Source organism: Protopterus annectens, chromosome 10.part0 (genome assembly GCF_019279795.1).
Source record: "Protopterus annectens isolate FY-2018-M chromosome 10.part0, PAN1.0, whole genome shotgun sequence".
NCBI classification, from domain to species: Eukaryota; Metazoa; Chordata; order Ceratodontiformes; family Protopteridae; genus Protopterus; species Protopterus annectens.
In genome coordinates this window covers 1,519,487,221-1,519,506,908 of record NC_056744.1, presented here as the reverse complement: position 1 = coordinate 1,519,506,908, position 19,688 = coordinate 1,519,487,221, and positions in this window count along the sequence as shown.

Below are 19,688 nucleotides of genomic sequence, written 5' to 3'. Positions count from 1 at the left end.
TTGGGGCCATTAACATTGGGACCACCCACTTCTTGGTCTCTGTGACAACCCGGTCTTTGAGCTGGTATCAAAAGCGATATGCTCATATCAGGAAGTTGTGAATTATGTATTTCCCTTTAACCAACATGCATAGACTCGGAAATAAGTTTGTCCACCTTTTTGGAGATTTCAGCAACTGTAGCAGTCAAAATAGAAACAGACCGAAGTATGGTCTGCATATCAGCATCACTAGTGTCATACAACTGCTCACCTCCATCCATAACACACAAACAAGTAAGCAGAAAACAATCCACAAACCAAGTAGATGCTGGCAGCTGTTGCAGAACAAAAAGCGACACTCGAAGATTAAAATCATTATTTTTCATCATCAGATTAATTATTCTGATGAAGTCATTTATCTGACGAAAGCGGTTAATACTGCTTTGGATTTGCTGTCCGTATTTTTGTTGTACTCTTTAGTATCTGCAGTTTAATACTGCCTTGAAGTTGCTGTTCATATTTTTGTACTGTACTTTTCAGTATCTGCAGTTTTATAAAGTGATTTTAATCTTCGAGTGTTGCTTTTTGTTCTGCAACAGCTGCCAGTATCTACTTGGTTTGTGGATTGTTTTCTGCTTACTTGTAAGCATGAACATAAACCATACTCACCAGCTACAGGCTGCTGTCTTGGTGGTATACCAGAAGGACCTACATAAGAGTGTGAGAGATATGATGTCAGTGGCCACAGCTATGGCATTACTACAGGCTAGGTGCAGCATTACAGTACATCAACAGTACAAGTCCACAATACTACAGCTTATGCATATCTGTTTATTACTACTACGCAGCAACAGACTATATATATGACATCTCACATATGCATGATCTACCTGTACAGATGCAGATGCATATGCAACAGTGGTCTACTAATGTGCCCTGTGGCCTTACCTGCACGCTCCTCAGCTGGTGTGTGGGTAACACCCACCTCCACAATGGTCTCTGCCAGTTGTTGGGTGTGCGGGCAGGCAGGTGCCATGAGGCTGGCGAGGAGCTCCTCAACACGTGTCGGGGGGAGGGATGGCATGACCCCCCCTTGTTGTGAGGTGATCCCCCGGACTGCAGCAGCACACCATCGGGCATTGTGAAGCAGGTCACTACAATGATGCCAGACCTGCTCATAACTGCAGTTATGCAGGCTGACATTATTGACCCTGTGGACTAGATCATTCCATAAGGTGGTCCTCTCCTGCTGCTCATGGGCTATCCTGCAGAAGAGAACTTGATAGTGCTCTATCAGGTGGTTAAGAATGACCTCATTTTCTGCCACTGAATACACTGGTAAATGGCCATGGGACATCTTGCCTGAAAGACATAAAGATGGAAACAGGTCTGAGCAACTCATACAGCAAGGTTACCATAGTTCTTAATACACATCTGTGTCTCCCCCCCACCATATCAGCAACAACAAACTGTTCACACAACTCAATAGGTATGGCTACAGCTTACCTACCATTAGGACATATATTGTATTGTACCATGCTTTGTGCTGTGTGTTTGTAGCCATGTTCCCTATGGGGACACTATCATTGCTGGCCTGCTATGGACTATTTCACCTGCATGCCATTCTCAGGCCACTATGGTTCCATATATGCATGTGGTATGCTTGCTATGTGATTGCTGCACATCTGTCATTCTGTGTTATTGGGGATATCTATGTATGCTGCTGGACATGTTACGGGATTGTTTGGACTATTACTACCCACATATGTTCTATAACAGTGACACAATAGCATGTTTAGGGAATAGTTGCCAGCAGAATCACCTCTTCCACCTCATCTGGCCATGTTACCAGGCCACATCACATGTGGGACCCACCCTGGGGCCTCCTCATCTATGTATATCTACTGGTCTAGCACTACCTTCAGGGGGAACCACCTCAGGGGATGGTGTCCCCCCCTGGGGCACACACAGACATGATCCTGTCACCTGAGGGCAAGCCAGGGTCTGTTTCAAAGGGGGATCCGCAGAAACTTGTGGGATGTGCTACAGCACCTTGAGGCTCCCAGTACACAATTACAGTGTCAACATGCTTCTCCTGCTCAGCCTCAAAACCAGGCACCTTCAGGGCCGTGAAACTGCTGTTGTGACTAGCAATGGGTGGGGGGGTCATGTTCCCATTGTTTCCATATGGGGGCCCATGGGGCTTCCACATCACAGACCACACACACCATCCAGGGTGTTTACCCACCACATGTGTCATATACCACCCCTGTAGGCTGTCCTCTATATCTACCAACCCAAACCACCTCCACAAATATACCTGCTATCTTTCCCCATATTCCCATTCCCTACTTCACAGACAAGGGCAATGTGGTCCCAACAAGAGGTTCACATGTGACATAACTGTCAATGTTGCACACACTTATAGCTTTATATATCTGTGTGTACTGCTATGTGTGATATTCCCTCACACATAGCATGCAGCACTGTGGTGGTAATATAGGGGATATGTATTTATATACATATGTGTGTGTGTGTGTGTGTGTGTGTGTGTGTGTTTGGTTTTATATATATATATATATATATATATATATATATATATATATATATATATATATATATATATATATATATATATATATATATATATATATATATATATATATATATATATATATATATATATATATCTATATATGTATATATATATATATATATATATATATATATATATATATATATATATGTGTGTGTGTATATATATATATGTGTGTGTATATGTGTGTGTGTGTGTATAGATATATTTTATGTTGTATATATGTGTTGATATATATATATATATATATATATATATATATATATATATATATATATACATATGGGTGTCTGTATATCTGTAGACATACATGTGGGTATATATATATATATATATATATATATATATATATATATATATATATATATATATATGTGTGTGTGTGTATGTGTGTGTGTGTGTGTGTGTGTGTGTGTGTGTGTGTGTGTGTGTGTGTGTGTGTGTGTGTGTGTGTACACATATACATACATATGGTTCCATTTCAGAAGCCTGACACATCAAGCCTGAAAAAAAAAAAAATGAAACCAAAAACCTGAAGAAATTCAGAATCTCAAACTCAAAAAATCCCAGCCCAAATCCTGAAACTCAAAATCCTGAAAACACAAACTGATGTCATTGTGGCTTGTTATTGTTATTGTGGTGTTAGCAGGTAAAGGGGGCAAGCTTGGTTTTGTTGGTTTGTTAGGAGTTTAGGGGCGTTTTGTGAGTTATAGGAGCAGGTTAGAGGCATGTATGGTATAGTGACAGAAATTAGATGTTAGGAAGGTTAGTGAGTGAGTTAGTTAGGGCGCGCGCAGGTCAGAGTGTGCGACGATAGTGACCCTAGGGTTAGAGGTTAGGGTTTAGGGTCAGTTGGATGATGTTTCAGCTTCTGAATGGGAACCATATATATATATATATATATATATATATATATATATATATATATATATATATACTGTTCTGCCTTGCTACAACACAGACAGGTGCCACATATGGACACAGCCTTACATTGTGGGGGGTATATATAGGACCAGATTGCAGGTAAGCCTGTTGCACACCTATGGCATTTTAGCATGTTTCAATACATGTTAACCTGAGTGTCCTGCAAATGGTGGGCTCTGGAACCCACATGTCCATCATTATGGCATTACTTCCACCACCAGCTCTTGGCCACAGTAATATACATCCTTTCCATTACACAACACACACTATGTTGGCTTACATCTTGTCAGTCAGTGCTGCTCTGCACAGTGGAAGGGTATGGCCCACTACCCACAGGAACAAACTCTATTGTCCATAGCAGTTGTTCAGCTGAACATCATTACAATGCCTGATGGCACATATATATATATCATTCCACATCATCTATCTCAGTATTAAGGACCAAGTACTACTGTCAATTACATGCATATATACTTCACATACCTGTTGTGGGAATGAGCTCTCTTTTCGGTGGTTTCCTTGTAAGAGTATTTTTTATCTCCTTGGCTTTGGATTTAGCCTACATTATTTATAGGTTTGTTTGATTGTTTCTGTTTCTGTTTCAGTTTTGGTTTTGGTTTCTTTTTCTCCCCCCTCTCTCTCTCTCTAGTAAATGAATTGAGCTGCTTGGAAAAGATTGCAGCATGGCTTTTGTAGGTAATGCACATGATCAGGTGATGGCCTCTGCACCAGTCAGTGTCCTCCACTTTCTACCTGCATGCAGCATGCTGTGTAGTACTTCCAATTACCACTGTCATGACAACCCACTACTATAAATCCCTACATAATGTGGGTGTGGTCCCTTTACCTTTCCTGTATGGTGGACATCCTTCCTGTGTTTGGGCAGCAGTGTTACAGACAGCAGGCAGCAATACCTCTTACAAGAGAATTTGTGCAGTCAGGCCAGGTACATATTTGTATGTGGTTCCAGAACTACAGACATAGTGTGAGTAGTGTTGTTGTATGCATTGTATAGCACCAGTGTTATAGGGTTTGTGTGTACATACTAGTTTAACATGGAATGCAGTCTGTCTGCATAACTCTCAACTGTGGGCCTATCCACTTGATGGCCAGAGGTGTGCCTGTTATGTTTTGTCTGTCCACCACGCTGGTCTTGTGTCAGATATATCACTGGCAGTGTACGTGTTGAGTGCTATCAGTACATGGCTACATCCATTTATGTTTCTGACTTCATATTCCTGACTAAGGGTATGTTGCAGACTATCCTGTAACACCAGCAATTTGCTTAGTGTATGACAACACTATTTCACATATGGGCCTGTGTTCCAGCCTCTGTCCTCCACCTACATACCAGATTTTGTCCATATGACATGCAGTCAGGGGTTGTTGTGTAGTTGCCTGTGAGCATGTCATGCTGCCATTCCTGCCATCATTCCACTGCTGTTGTGACTCCCCACACATATTGTGGGGTTGGGTCCATATATGTATGGGCTTCATCTGTACAATACATGTGTGCCCTTCTGCAGTCTAGAGGTCAGTGTATGTAGCAGTGGTATATGCCCCTGTATGTCAGTCTATGGGGGGGATAGACCATAAATAACCTAGGCTGTTACAACATGTGAGGGATATCAGGAATACGCTGCCTTAAGGTATCTGATTGTACATTACCATACAATTCACCTTGGGAAAATTCTGGCCTACTGCTTCCTGTCAAACAGACTGTTTTGTTTGTCAGTGTGATTGTGATGGTTTCAGTTATGCCTTGTTATGAAACAGATACATCCCATTGTGTCAACTGAAGTCTTTTCCCCCACTGATTGCATACAGAGTGTAGTTAGAGGCTGCTGGACTATACATCTGTATTACTTACTGTTGATTGAGTGTTATCCTGTGGCCCAGTCTATCTATACTGTTGTACTACTTGAAAGCCTTGGCCTGGACAGCAACATATGTTTTGCTTTCCAGAATACTGTATTAATTGATCTATTTGAGAGTTGCATCAATCTGTTTATATGTATTTCAAAGGCTAAACAGCTATATGACATGGCATATACAACTGTAATAGTACACAAATAAAGCTTTCTCATGTATGCAAACTTGTGTGTGGTGCTACATCCTTTGACCTCTCTGTGGGATATATGTTTCAGGCAACAATTGTCTTTTGCATGGGTGACTCATACAGTGTCCATTTGATAAGGTGGCAACTGTAGGAACTCTGGCTTTTCCATATGGTGTGTACCCTTTAAATATGTATCTTCCAATACATATCTGTGTGTGTGTACGTGTAGTTACATATATATGTAATATATACATATATATATATAATATGTATCTGCATATGTGTGTGTGTGTGTGTGTGTGTGTGTGTGTGTGTGTGTGTGTGTGTGTGTGTGTATATGTATCTTAGGAAAGTTTATTGCTTCCACATTGTACATTCCCTATGGTAGCCAGACTGTACTGCATGATATGTTATTGATACCAACCTGACATCATACAGGTGGGATAGATTGCTGTTAACATCTTGTGCCCATGTTGTGTTGGGTTGAGGTTATGAGACTTGTGACAATTGGCATTGCATTGCAGGGCAGACCTGTTTGGCTGTTTGACATAAGAGGAATATTTAGACATACCTATCCATAATATACATGAGGTGGCAATTATTAAACAGGTAGTGGACTGATACTAACCTCTTGGATCCACTGATCCAAGAGATCCCCCTTTTTTCTGCTTCAGGTCAGCATAGTGATGCCTGACCTTCTTACTAGTTTGGGGTATTCCAGAGGCACTGGTGAGGTCATGGGCAAGACGGTCCCAGGCTTCCACCTTGTATTAGGAACCCTGGTACTGGCCCTGCATCAGTCTCTGGTCATGGTCTTTCAAAAGGAGTCCTACCATGACCCTGAACTCCTGGATGCCCCAGCACTGCTCCCGAAAATGCACACCCTCTCCCATTCCAGACATAGTGCCTACATGGTGAAGCTACAACCAGTTATGAGATGTATTCCCACCTGTAGGGTTTAAATAGGGCTGGTTTCCCACACTTTGCCGTGACTGAATGTTTTTGAAAATGCTAAGCTATGGGCAAACCTGCTTACCTAAGGCTGGCATTGCTTAAAGGGGTATACCAATGGGCAGACTGAGTTAGTTGGCCTACACATTGCTTACACCTACTAAGCTGGGCTGTGCAATGCTTAGCATTGCTTAATATCAAATTTGCATTATATTTGCATTTTGGCATTGATTTATTATTCATTACATATTATATATGTGTTTGGTATTCATGATTCATGTGTACATACTCTGTATGGGATCCTTGTGTTTATTAGGGGATTTCAACTCTTTATTACAATGACACCTCACATATGGGCTTAATGCAGTACTCCAGTTCACATATTTATGTTCTTTAGTAGGTTATACAATATAAAACTGTATATAGATTCCTTTCATATGTTCAGTTTATATTTCCTATAGTGAGGATCTGTTTGGTGATACCTCAACTTTGTGTAGTGCTGTCATGGCTTAGTGGTTAACTACTGTGACTGTAGTGTACAAGGTCCTGGGTTCAAGACTGGCAAAGGCTGTTTATTTTGTTTCTGGCCAGAACAGTGGCTGATGCATACAGAGTGATTAAGGCACTTTTTAGCAATTGCAAGTGGGTTTGCGTGGGATTGTGTGAAGGTAAGCAATGCTAACGTCTGGTTAAATATGCTAAGAGAGAGTTAGCTTCAATAGTGCTTAACCTGTGTGCGCATTGCTTACCTCCACGCAAACAGGCTTAAACTCACTTACTACTGCTTAAATATGCTTACTCCCCCTTACTACTGCTTAAATATGCTTACTCTTGCTTACTACTGCTAACTCCCACTTACCACCACTAATTTAGACAGTAATGTCTAATGGTTCTTGGGAAGGTGGTGGATTTGGAAACTGTATGGATTTATCATTCATTACACATTTTACCTTCCATTTGTATCCCTGATTCCTGTGTACATATACTGTATGGGGCACTTGTGATTATCTGTGGACTTTACAACATTATGACAATGACACCTCAGATCTGCATTTAATGCAGTACTCCAGTTCACAAATATATGTTATGTCGTAGGTTATGCAACAAAATAAATTGATCACAAAGTGATTTGACATGGAAAATGGATTGCACTGGAGTGGGACTCGAACCAGGAATGACTGTTCGTAAGGTGAACGCTCTGCCCACTACACTATTACTGTACTGCGTCATTTGCATATATCTTGCTTTTTATCCCCTTGTGTCATTCAAGCTGCATTAACCGTAACTAAGCGATGGGCAAACCCGTGCACCTATGGTTAAATTTAATCTGTTGTATTAAAAAAAACACTTCTTTATATTTAATGTTTTACCTATTGCTCTTGTAACTTTGGGGGGATGTTGCTGGGGGTATGCGAGCACCTGTGATCGGTCTCGCTCATTCTTATTTATACACTGCTGTTCCTTGCAGGGGCATGTATATTCTGAGAGCTCTATTCTCAAACATGCCCCCTGAACTCATACATGCTCCATGTTCATTTAGGAGCTCAGGCAGCGCCTTCATTGATATGCATGGGTGCGCTGCCATCCTGCTCCTAAACGGCTGCTTCCGTGCAGGACTAAGTTAGTCCTCCATGGGAGGATAGTGAATCTGGGGAATGTTTTCATGCTTATTCCACAGATTGAGAAAATAAATTGACATTAGTTTTCCAAAAGGATTTTGACACTGGTAAAATTATGGGTAACCAAGAAGAACTAACAAACTTCAGGTAAATGATATTATAGCTGTGTCCAGATCACTTGGAACATATGCCTATGTGCTCATTTTTACAAAAACCTTTTTTTTCTGAAATTATAGAAGATTAAACAAGATTACATTCTAAAGACATAGGAGGAATTCAATAAAGCTAACATGGAGCCAAACTCTTGTTTAGCATAGTGGCATGGCTCGAACATGGAGTTTGGAGCCTGTGCAATCCAGAAAATAGTGCTGGGGGTATGCAAGAGCCTCCCAGCACTATTTCAGCATGGATGCGACCATGGGATGTAAATCACCTCATTTGCTGGTGAAAACCATGAAAATGAGATGATTTACTGATTCAGTAAGCAGACAGGCATCCTTGCTGGAGCCGTGTCCACAGCAGAAATGTATGCAGTTAGTAACAGCATACATTTCTGCAAAAAAAAAAAAAAAACCAGGACCATGACACTGGCAAGTAAAGCATACATTCTGTTCATTAGGCATGCCAATGGTCAAAACTATGGCCACTGGCATGCCTAAGTGGTGCAAAAATATAAAAATCATTTTTTTTTTTTGCAAAAATTGGGCCGTTTAAGCAGAGCACAGTGCTCTGCAAAGAAGATTGGGCAGAAAATAAAAAAATAGGAAAAAATGTAATTAAATGTAAAACCCAAATTCCCCATTATACTGGCCAACATGGAGAATCAAAACAATGGCAGGTAAAAGTGGTTGCTAAGGACATAGGCCCTGGTGTAGTGTGGTAACCAGGGTAAATGGAATGAGGGGTATGCAAATGAGCAAAGTTTACTGCATAGCAAAATGGGCCACCATGGAAGTATGCACTTAATCATGTTGGAGCTATACTGCGGTGGTGTAAGGAGAAGAGGCAGCTGACATGAAAAGGGTGTGTGTCAGAGTTTCTGTAAGCACATTGGAGCTCCACGGCTCCTGTTTGAGCTCAGCTAAACACAGCTAAACAGGGGTGTGTGTCTAAGTGTGTTTAAGCTAGTTTAAAGAAAGCTGAGCGTGGCCATGCAGAGGAAAGGATCAAATCTGCTTAGCAATGTTTACACTAGCTCCACGGGTTTGCATGGGGCTTAAACATGGAGGAAACTGGGGAAAAAACAAAACAAAAAGGAAATAGCAGACAAAAGGCAATCAACTCCTCAATTATGTAGCTGGCAGGTAGAATATATCATAGTTACCCAATCACACAGGCAGCATATATAGCACATCAGTATAAAGTATTGGAAACACACTTCAATCTGCATTTTCCCACATATAATGCACCAATGGAGTATGCAGTTGGAAATTCTAACCTACAAAAAGATAGGGGCTGCTGCTGCTTTGCTACATCATACGTGCTACAGACTGAGGGGGGTGAAGAGGATGATGCTGACAACCAGCCCAGACTGAGGAGAAGAGTGTTCAGACCCAGGGTAACCTTCAGGGGCTGCATGAGCCAGAGATAGTGGAGCACTACAGGGTGGGCAGGGACATACTACAGCAACTCACTGAGCTATGCTGTCCTCACCTCAGACCCAGAGCCAACAGAGGGGGGGCCCATCCCAGTGGAAATCAAGGTATGGGTAGCCTTACAAATACTAGCTACAGATACTTTCCAAAGACCTACTGGGGACATCATGGGATCTCACAGGCATCAGCATCCAGGGTACTCCACCAGTTCCTGGATGCCATGGTACCACATGCCAGTGAGCACATTTATTTCCCGAACACCCCTGAGGAGAGGACTAGCAATATGCATCTCTTCCACCATGTAGCACACTACCCTGAGGTGCTGGGTGCCATAGACTGCACTCATGTCCACATCAAAGCACCACCTGGTGAACAGGATAGAGTCTATGTCAACCGCAAGGATTATCACTCCATCAACTGCCAGGTCATGTGCGATGCCCAGGGCATTATCCTCAATGTGTGTGCTGGCAGCCCTGGCAGTTATCATGACTCCCATATCTGGCATGCCTCACAGCTGTACCAGGCATTTACCAGGGGAGGCATCCCATATGGCCATCTCATGGGGGATGCTGGTTATGCATTGGGACTGTGGATGATGACACCCATCAGAAATGCACACGTACACACACACACACACTCTGAAGAACACCATAATGAGGCACACACACAAACTAGGAACATCATAGAGTGTGTGCTTGGGCTGCTCAAGTCATGGTTCTGCTGCCATGACATATCTGGTGGAGCCTTGCAGTACTCCCCAGCCACATGTGCACACATGTTCATAGTATGTGCCATGCTGCACAACATGATCCTGCAGAAACAGCTGCGGCAGGAACATCACAGGAAAGGGACACACAGCCCCCCATCATTGCCAAGGTCCCCACAGGCACAGAGTGACTCTGAAGAGGAGCTTCCTGAGCCTGTCCCTGTAGGCAGACATAGGCATGCCCAGTATGGCCTGGCTTTGTCAATGAGGCAACACATAGTACATACACTGACACCCTAGGGACCCGGGGACTGGCACCTCTCTCCAGCTTGCACACACAGTAAAAAAGATGCCACTCACATCACACTATCTGTACCTTACCATGTATAGGCTGTGTAAGGGTGCATCTGACACAGTCAGCCCTGAAGCACTGTCCTCACAACTGCTGCTGGCACAAGGTAAGTCACTCTTCTTAACAACCAATGAATGAATATAGTGTAGTCTATTGTGGTAGCATATCTATGTCATTGCTGCATGTATGCAAGGGAATGGGGTGGCCTACCGGCATAGCAACAGATAAGTGACAGCTATGTGGGACAACAGGAAATCATTTTTAGGGCTGTTGAACCCACTGTGGTACCCATTGCCCTACTTTATGAGGGATTCTGATGTCACTCACCATAGAAGTAACTTCAGACCCTCTGTAGCTCAGTAATCTCCATGGCATATGTAATAACTGCATAAAACTGTAGTACAAGTAACTAGACAGGTAGGGTTCTGATCTCACCATTTCCGATTGTGAGTGTGTGTGTGACAACCATATCCTCTGTGTGTGTGTGCTGGTTATCCCATATTGAGGACTGTTCCAACCAGTATTTTATGACCACTGCTGCTACATGATGGTCAAATGTGAAGTTGTTATCCTCCTGAGTACCCAGGTCTCTCAACACAGGTTGTGTGCTTAGTGAGTTGCCATTGATGTGGTAATCACTAGGGGTTGTGTCTTTGCCAAATGGTATGATGATACATGTTATGGCATGTGGGTTGAGACCATGCATTTGACACCAGTAATCAGTTGCTGTGTGACCCTCTTGCAGTATGTTAACATTGTTTGGGGAGTCAATGATAGCACCCAACTGACAGTCGTTGGTAAACGTGGTCAGCCACATGTCTATTATATTTGCCTGTACCTCTGACAAATAGATGCAAAACAGTAGGGGTCCCAGGACAGATCCCTGGGGAACACCAATACTGACAGGTCTGGTACTGGAGCTGGGTGTGCCTATGTTGACTTTGAGGGTCATGTCGGTCAGCCAGTAGGCCAAAACTTAGAGCCAAAATGAAGGCACAAGTGTGGTCCAGCTGCTCCAAAATCCTTTAATACAAACAGTACAAGGGTACAAATTAGCAGTCAAGCGCTTTTGTCTCACTGACAAGACTTCGTCAGAACTGCTAGCTAGTTACAACACCACTCATATATAGTAAAATGATTGTAAAACATCTGACTGAATGAACCAATAAGCACATTCATCTCATAAATATTAAACATATTGCCTAATTAATACAATTATTAAAACATGTATTATATAAAAACATGCTTATATCAAAACAATATATTAAACCTAATACAACCATAAAAAAGGGTACAATGCAAAACAACCAAACAGATAATTACCTATTTTTACCCTTCCAAACCCACATGAGGAGATAAAGATATATTACAAGTGCTGTCAACTTTTCTATAATGACCTACTAGGGGATGTTGTCAAAGGCCTTGGCCCTACCAAGGTAAGGCCCATGTACTGACTTTCTCTCATACAGGGCCTTGGTGACAGTCTCCACCAAGTCACCCAGATTCAACAGTCAGGGATTGGCCTTGATGAATCCAACCTGGGTGGCCTCCAGTGCTTGCAGATTGCCTATGTCCTTGTTTATGAGATCCATAATACTATGCTCCATGGCTTTACAGATCTGAGTTGTCAAGCTAATGAGCTGATACTTTCCATGGTCAATAGTGGAACTACTGTTGTGCAAGGAGATGGGAATGGTTATTATCCAGTATGCTGCAATGAAGGCAGTATTTAGGCCGTGGTTGAATAGGATGCTCAATGGTGAAGGCATTTTTGGCTGGAGATGTTTTGGAATACATCCTGGGATAGTCCCAGGTCCCATGGAAGCAGTGTGTTTTGCCTTGGTTAGGGCCTACAACACTTGGTTTATGGAGTTTTGAGGTGCGGGATAACTATCATGGATGATGGACAGGCCTTAAGGGGGACACGGGGGTAAATTTTGCACTGAACCTATCTGCTCGCAGGTTGCCTGAGTCAACAGGATCAGTATATGTGATACTGTTAAATAGTAATTTGGAACAAACCTGGCCTTTGCCATGGAGGTTCCTGCTGGGAATGTTGCAGATACAGCTACAGGGTAATTACTATTCATTCTATCCTTCTGCAGCCATGTGTGATGTTGTGAGCTGTACCTGACATGATAGGCCTCCTGTGAATCCATCAACATGCGTTTAGCTGTTTACAGATTCAGTGGGTGCATCAGAGGCCCCAGTCTGCTGTCAGTTAGCACATTATGTGGAGAAGTAGTGCCACTGGTTGTCAGGATATGTTGTTAACAAAAGCTGTAATTACCAACAGTTAAGGTGGACTATTGCTGTATTGCAGTGAACTGTAGTTCATAGAATCCTTGTTCCTAAACTTGGCAGGGCTGTGTGTTTACAGTTCTGTGAAATTACTTCACTGAAGAGTATATGTAAAAATAAAGACATTACTTCTCCAGAACTGAGATGGCCTAGTGGCCTAGTGGTCCGTTGCTGTGACTTTACTTCAGAAGGACCTGGGTGCAATAGTTGCCAGCCCTGTGTTTTGTCAGTAATGTTAAATGAGTTTACTGCAGAACATATTTTACAAAACCAACAGTAATTCCCCCGAAGTCAGATGGCCTACTGCTGCATTGCCATGACTGTCATTCCAAAGGCCCTGGCCTCAATATGTGGCAGGGTTGTCTTTTTTAGTAATGTTACAAGACTTCAAGGCAGAATATATTTAAAAAACACCACTACTTTCCCACATCTGAAATAGCCTAGTGGTGTGTTGCTTTGACTGTAATTCAAAAGGTGCTGTGTTTTTTCATGAATGTTACATGACTTTAATGCAGAATATATTTTAAAAAACAGTGTTACCTTCCCAGATCTCAGATGATGCAGTGGTATGTTGATGTGACTATACTGTCGAAGGTTGTGGGTTCAAGCCCTGGTAACACCAGCTATTTTGTTGCTAGGCAAAACAGTATGTGGATGACACAGGATGATTAAAGCAATTATAAGCAACTTCAAGTGGATTTGGGCAGATTTGCACAGAGCTAAGCAATGCTAAGCAACGCTTACGTCCACTTGGCTTCACTTACGTCTGCTTACGTCTGCTTGGCTTCACTTACATCCACTTACATTTGCTTACGTCTGCTTAGCTTCACTTATGTCTGCTTGGATTTGCTTAGCTCTGCTTATCCTCGCTCAAACCCATGCTAATTTTAAATAAAGAAAAGAAAAAAAGGGAAGATAGGAAAGTGGTGAAATAGGGAAAAGCAGGGGGAAAGACAGTATGAAAGGCAGCTACGGATGTGCAGGATAGGTGTAGGAAAGGACCATAGCTCTCCATTTCTTCTGCAGCAACAGCTGATTTCAAAGTGGAAAATTTGGAATTTAGAGCCTCACAACCCAGGGAGGTGTGTGGGGCAATATACATTGATGATAATTGGCAGGGTAGATTGTGTAATGTCACTGTATGTGGGGGTGAAATGGACAGCTATGTATAAGACATGATTTTTGTTGTGGGGACAGATGCCACTTTTTTTTTTTTTTAAGGTGACAGTGGGATGTTGGGGAAGGTTCATAGGTGTGTAATAGGCTAATGGCCCTGGAGCCTTTACAAGCCTAGCTCATAGAGTTACCCTGACATCATGCCACCTGACCTTAGTTCCTAGTGCCTCTGTCGAGTAGAGCCACTGGAGTGATCCCTGGGGTGAATTTTCTATTTCCCATCCACTCATCAGGATTTCTCTTGATGAGGGCCAGTGAGGTGCTCTGCTTTGCATGTATGGGAAGTCTGTTCCAGAGCATAGGCAGTCTCTGGGTTATGAACCTGTCCCTCCAGCATGTTCTGCTGACTGTGATAATGAGGTCTCTGGAGCGTGTGGTCCGGAGGGATTGGAATTTCTTTAGATGTAGCATTTTTAACAGAGCTGGGTCAGATATGGCTTTGTAAGTCAAGCAGAGATCGCCTCTAAGTAGGCAACATGAGACAGAGAATAGTTGGAGTTTTTTTGAGTCTGTCCATGTTTAAGGCCTAGGATCCTCTTTGTGAGGTATTTTTGCGGCCTCTCCAGTTGTTGCAGGTGTCTAGTAGGGTACATGCCAAATGGGGCATTGTACTCGATGATTGGCCTAATGACGGAAGTGTAGAGGGAGACAATGACCTCTTTTTTCCTGGATGCAAAACCCTTAGTAATGAGATGTGCCACACAGAAGGACTTTCTGACCACAGTGGCAACGTGGTGGTCGAAAGAGAGGTTGCTGTCATCCTGTGTTCCCAGATCTCTTATAGCACCTTCTGTGTTCCTTGGACTACCATCAATGTAGTAATTCAAGGGAACCTGGTTTTCCCCAAGGGGGATGATGACACATTTTTTTGGCATTGAGCTTAAGGCCATGGTTCTGACATCAGTTGTTAGTGTCATTGAGGCCTTTCTGTAGGATGTCAACATCACTTGGGGAGTTTATAGTAGCAAACTTGCAATTGTCTGCGAACTTTGTCAGTCAGAGTCTCTTTGTGTTGGCATGAACTTCAGAGAAGTAGATACCAAACAGGAGAGGACCCAGGACTGAACTCTGTGGGACTCCACTCATGACTGGTTGGCAATCTGACTTGGAGTCAATTACTTTCACACTGTGGGTTCTATCTGTGAGCCAGTTTGCAACCCACCTAGTATGCCTAGCTTAGTGAGTTTTTCTATGACTCCTGAGTTGGGAATGGTAACAAAGGCCTTAGCCAGATCAAAGTAGGCTGTATGAACCACCTTGCCTTCATCCACAGCTCTGGCGACTGACTCAAAGAAGTTGACCAAGTTGAGCAGGCATGATCTACCCTTCACAAAAAACAAACTGTGTAGGATCCAGAGTTTGGAGATTCCCTATATCCTTGTTTATTAGGTCCTTGATGATGCGTTCCATAGCTTTGCATATCAGACTCATTAGGCTAATTGGGCAGTAATTCCCAGGGTCTGTAGTCACTCCTCCTTTCTGGAGATGGATGACTGCAGCAGTACACCATTCGGTAGGGACAAAGCCTGAGGTGAGGTTGTGATTGAACTGAGCACACAGGTGAGGTGCCAGTTCACTCTGTAGTTCATGTAAAACACAGCCAGGGATATTGTCCCATAGAAGCTGCATTCTTGGCCTTAGACACCTGTGCAGCAGTAATGCAGGTTGCCGGGAAATCGACTGGTATTGTGATTGGTCCTTTGGGGAGGGGGATGGGTAAAGTTAACATTGAATCTGTCAACCAGTATATTGGCAATATCTGTTGGCTCTGTATAGGAGGTACCATTGTGCAGTAGCTCAGAGTAAATCTGGGTATTGCCAGGGAGATTCTTTACATAACTATAGAAGGCCTTGTGTTTGTCTTTACTATCTGCTGCAATTCTGTTTTCATAGTTAGCTTTAGAGGATTTGATGAGGGATCTCAACCTTTTGCTGAGGTTGATAATGGAGTTTTTCTAGTCTTGGGACTTCGCCTTATTCTGCATCAGTTTCCTCCTTCTGTTGCAGAGTTTGTTTATGGCAGGGGACCACCAGAATGCTTCCTTTGTTTTGAGGAGAGTGTCTTATTCTTTTGGGTATGGTGAGATCCATGCATTTGTGTACGTGTTCGTACAGTGCATTGGTGTATGATTCGTCAGTCATGCAACTATTCTCCATTTGCATGGGCGCCGTGATGTTAGCCACCTCTGTTTTTAGGAACCCAAAGTTAGCTTTGGAAAAGTTTTTCATGGTGGTTACCTTTGTGGGGGGTGGGAGGGATGTGGATTTCCAAGGTGATTCGTTTGTGGTCAGATCTAACCAGGGAGGAGTTAACTATTGGTGTAGAGCAAAGGTCGCTCATGTTAGTAATTACCAGGTCAAGGATGTTGTTTCCTCTAGTGGGGGTAAGAACAAACTGGTCCAGAGCATTGGAATTAATGAATTCCAGAAAGCATTGGGAAGTGTATTGGTACATGAGTAGTTTTCCCAGTTAATGGAGGGGTAGTTGAAGTCGCCCAGTATGACAGTGTTAGGTTGGACCCTAATATTCTCCATGGTGTTTAGGAATATGGAGTGTGAGTCTTGGGACATGGTTGGGGACCTATACCAGGCTACAACCTGAATCGCTGTCTTACCCAGTGTTAGCTGCATCTGAAGTATCTCAGATGCATTATGTTGGGATACTAGTCTGGAGGTGTGCGTATCCTTTATGAATATGGAAACACCACTGCCTTTGGAACCTGGGTCCAAGTTCTTGGGCCGAAAAGGTGTGAAATGAGTTATAACCTGGTAGTGCAGGGGTACTTTCTGCTGCCTTGAACCAGGTCTCTGTTACAGCACAAATTTCAATGTTCTCCATTTTAAGGAGTGCTTCGAGCGAGTGTATTTTGAGATGTAGACTTCTAGCCTTGAGCAGCATGACTCTCAGATTGCATTTGTTTGTAGCTGCGATGGTGGTAATTTGGTCTTTGGAACACTGCCTAAAAAAGGCACTATAGGGGTGGCAAGAGCCTTGGCCAGTATCCGGAAGCCCAGGGGTGACAGATGCAGGCCATCTCTGGAAAAACATCGAGGTCTGTCAATCATGTCTTCCCAGGCAGACAGATTCTGGTTCCTCTTAGAATGACACCAGAAATTTAGCCAGTTGTTGAAATCAATCATTTCCTGCTTGTACTGTGGTATCATTATGGGTGATGGTAGGATGCTGCTCAGGGCTAGGGTCACATATGCCTGGGCTACATAATCCAATAGCTCCTCCATGTCTCTTTTCATGTAGTCCAGGGAGGTATGTCTCAGGACATTCACACCCACATGTACAATGACAGTTATATTTGTACCTGTTGTTGAGCGACCTGAGTGCGTGGATTATGTGGTGGATCCTGGCACCTCACAGGCAGCTGACTGTTACTTTCTCCTTATTCAACCTAGTGAGTGGGACATCAGTGTGCCTCACTATCAAGTCACCTATGACTAGTGTGTTGGGCATGCTGTTTTGCCTTAGGGGCTTTGGTTGAGTGGCACACTGTTTAGGAGAGTTATGTGTCTCATCATTAGTGTTATGTTGTGGTGGTTGGGTGTGTTTCTGCCTTGGAGGTCTCTGCTGTTTGTGTAGATTTTTATTGAGAGCCTCTGCAAAGGTGGGTGTGTGGTTTGTGTTTTTATGTGAAGGCAGTGCTGGTGTCTGTTCTGGAGGGCTATGTGTTCCATGTGGTGTGGTGCAAGTGTTGACCTTCTGCTCCTGACCAGCTATTCCGGTCTTGGCTGGAGAGTGTGTGGCTTCCAATTTGGATATATAAGTGCAGCTCTCACAAGTCTTAGTGTTGAGAGGTAAGAGGAGAGGGTGGTCAGTGTACATGAAGCAGTTGCTACATTGCCTCAGGATGCCCAAGTTCACCAGATTATTAGGAGAAAGCACAGGAAACTGACCTTTAGACATGCCTGGAGGGGTGGGCATTAATAAATACTGGAGCTGTTTCCTTGTAGAACATTTAGCACTGGTAGCACTTTTGTGTGCTACAATAATTGCTACAAGAAGTCTGTTAAAGTGCTAAACTAATAAGTAAAAATGCAGGAGAGGAGAGAACTAGCAGATTTAAGGGAAAATTGAAAAGCAGACTTTGGCACTGCTCAGAAGCTTGCAAACAGTCCTGGATACAGCAAATATGTATCTGGACTAGATTAGTTACAGGAAGTGTTGGAAATAAGCGTAGATGTGGACTTTTAATCCAGAAAGTTGAAAGAGATGGAAAAAACTGCCCAAACAGCCAATAAACTACTATTTCTGGGCCAGAAACCACTCATCCTGTGGTAGATAGGTTACCCAGTGCTTACCACTCCCACTGATAAGCTAGAAGGCTTCTGTCCAACACAGAAAGGTTTGGGGGGGTTTAGAAGCTTATAAACAGTCCTGGATACAGCAAATCTGTACCTGGACTAGACTAAATTACAGGAAAGGCAGGAAACAAGCCCAAACATGGGCTTTTAAACCAGAAAGATGAAAGTGATGGAAAAACTGCCCAAATGGCCAATAACCTACAATTTCTGGGCCAGAGACTACTCCTCTTGTGGTAGATAAGTTACCTAGTGCTTACCACTCTCACTGATAAGCTAGAAGGCTTTCCTCTAACACAGAAAGCCTTGGGGGCTCAGAAACTTACCAACAGCCCTGGATACAGCAAATCTGTATCTGGACTAGACTACTTACAGGAAAGGTGGGAAAGAAGCACAAATGCAAACTTTTAAACCACAGAGTAGAAAAAGATGGAAAAACTTCCCAAATGGTCAATAAACTGAGTAGAAAGATATGGAAAAACTGCCCAAATGGTCAATAAACTACAATTTCTGGGCAAAACCACTCCTCATGTGGTAGACAGGCTACCTAGTACTTAACACTCCCAATGATAAGCCAGAAGGCTTCCTTCCAACCCTTGGGGGACTCAGAAGCTTACAAATAGTACTGGATACAGCAAATCTGTACCTGGACTAGACTAGTTACAGGAAAGGCAGGGAACAAGCGCAAATGCTGGCTTTTAAACCAGAAAGTTGAAAGAGATGGAAAAACTGCCCAAGCAGCCAATAATTACAATTTCTGGGCCAGAAACCACTCCTCTTGTGGTAGATAGTTACCTAGTGCTTACCACTCTCACTGCTAAGGTAGAAGGCTTCCTCCAATACAGAAGGGCTGGGGGGGGGGGCTCAGAAGCTTACCAACAGTCTTGGATACAGCAAATCTGTATCTGGACTAGACTAGTTACAGGAAAGGCAGGAAACAAGCACAAATGTGGACTTTTATACCAGAAAGTTGAAAGAGATGGAAAAACTGCCCAAACGTCCAACAAAATGCAATTTATGAGCCAAAAGCCACTCGTCCTGTAGTAGATGGGCTACCTTGTGCTTACCACTCCCACTGATAAGCTAGATGGCTTCCCTCCAATACAGAAAGGCTTGGAG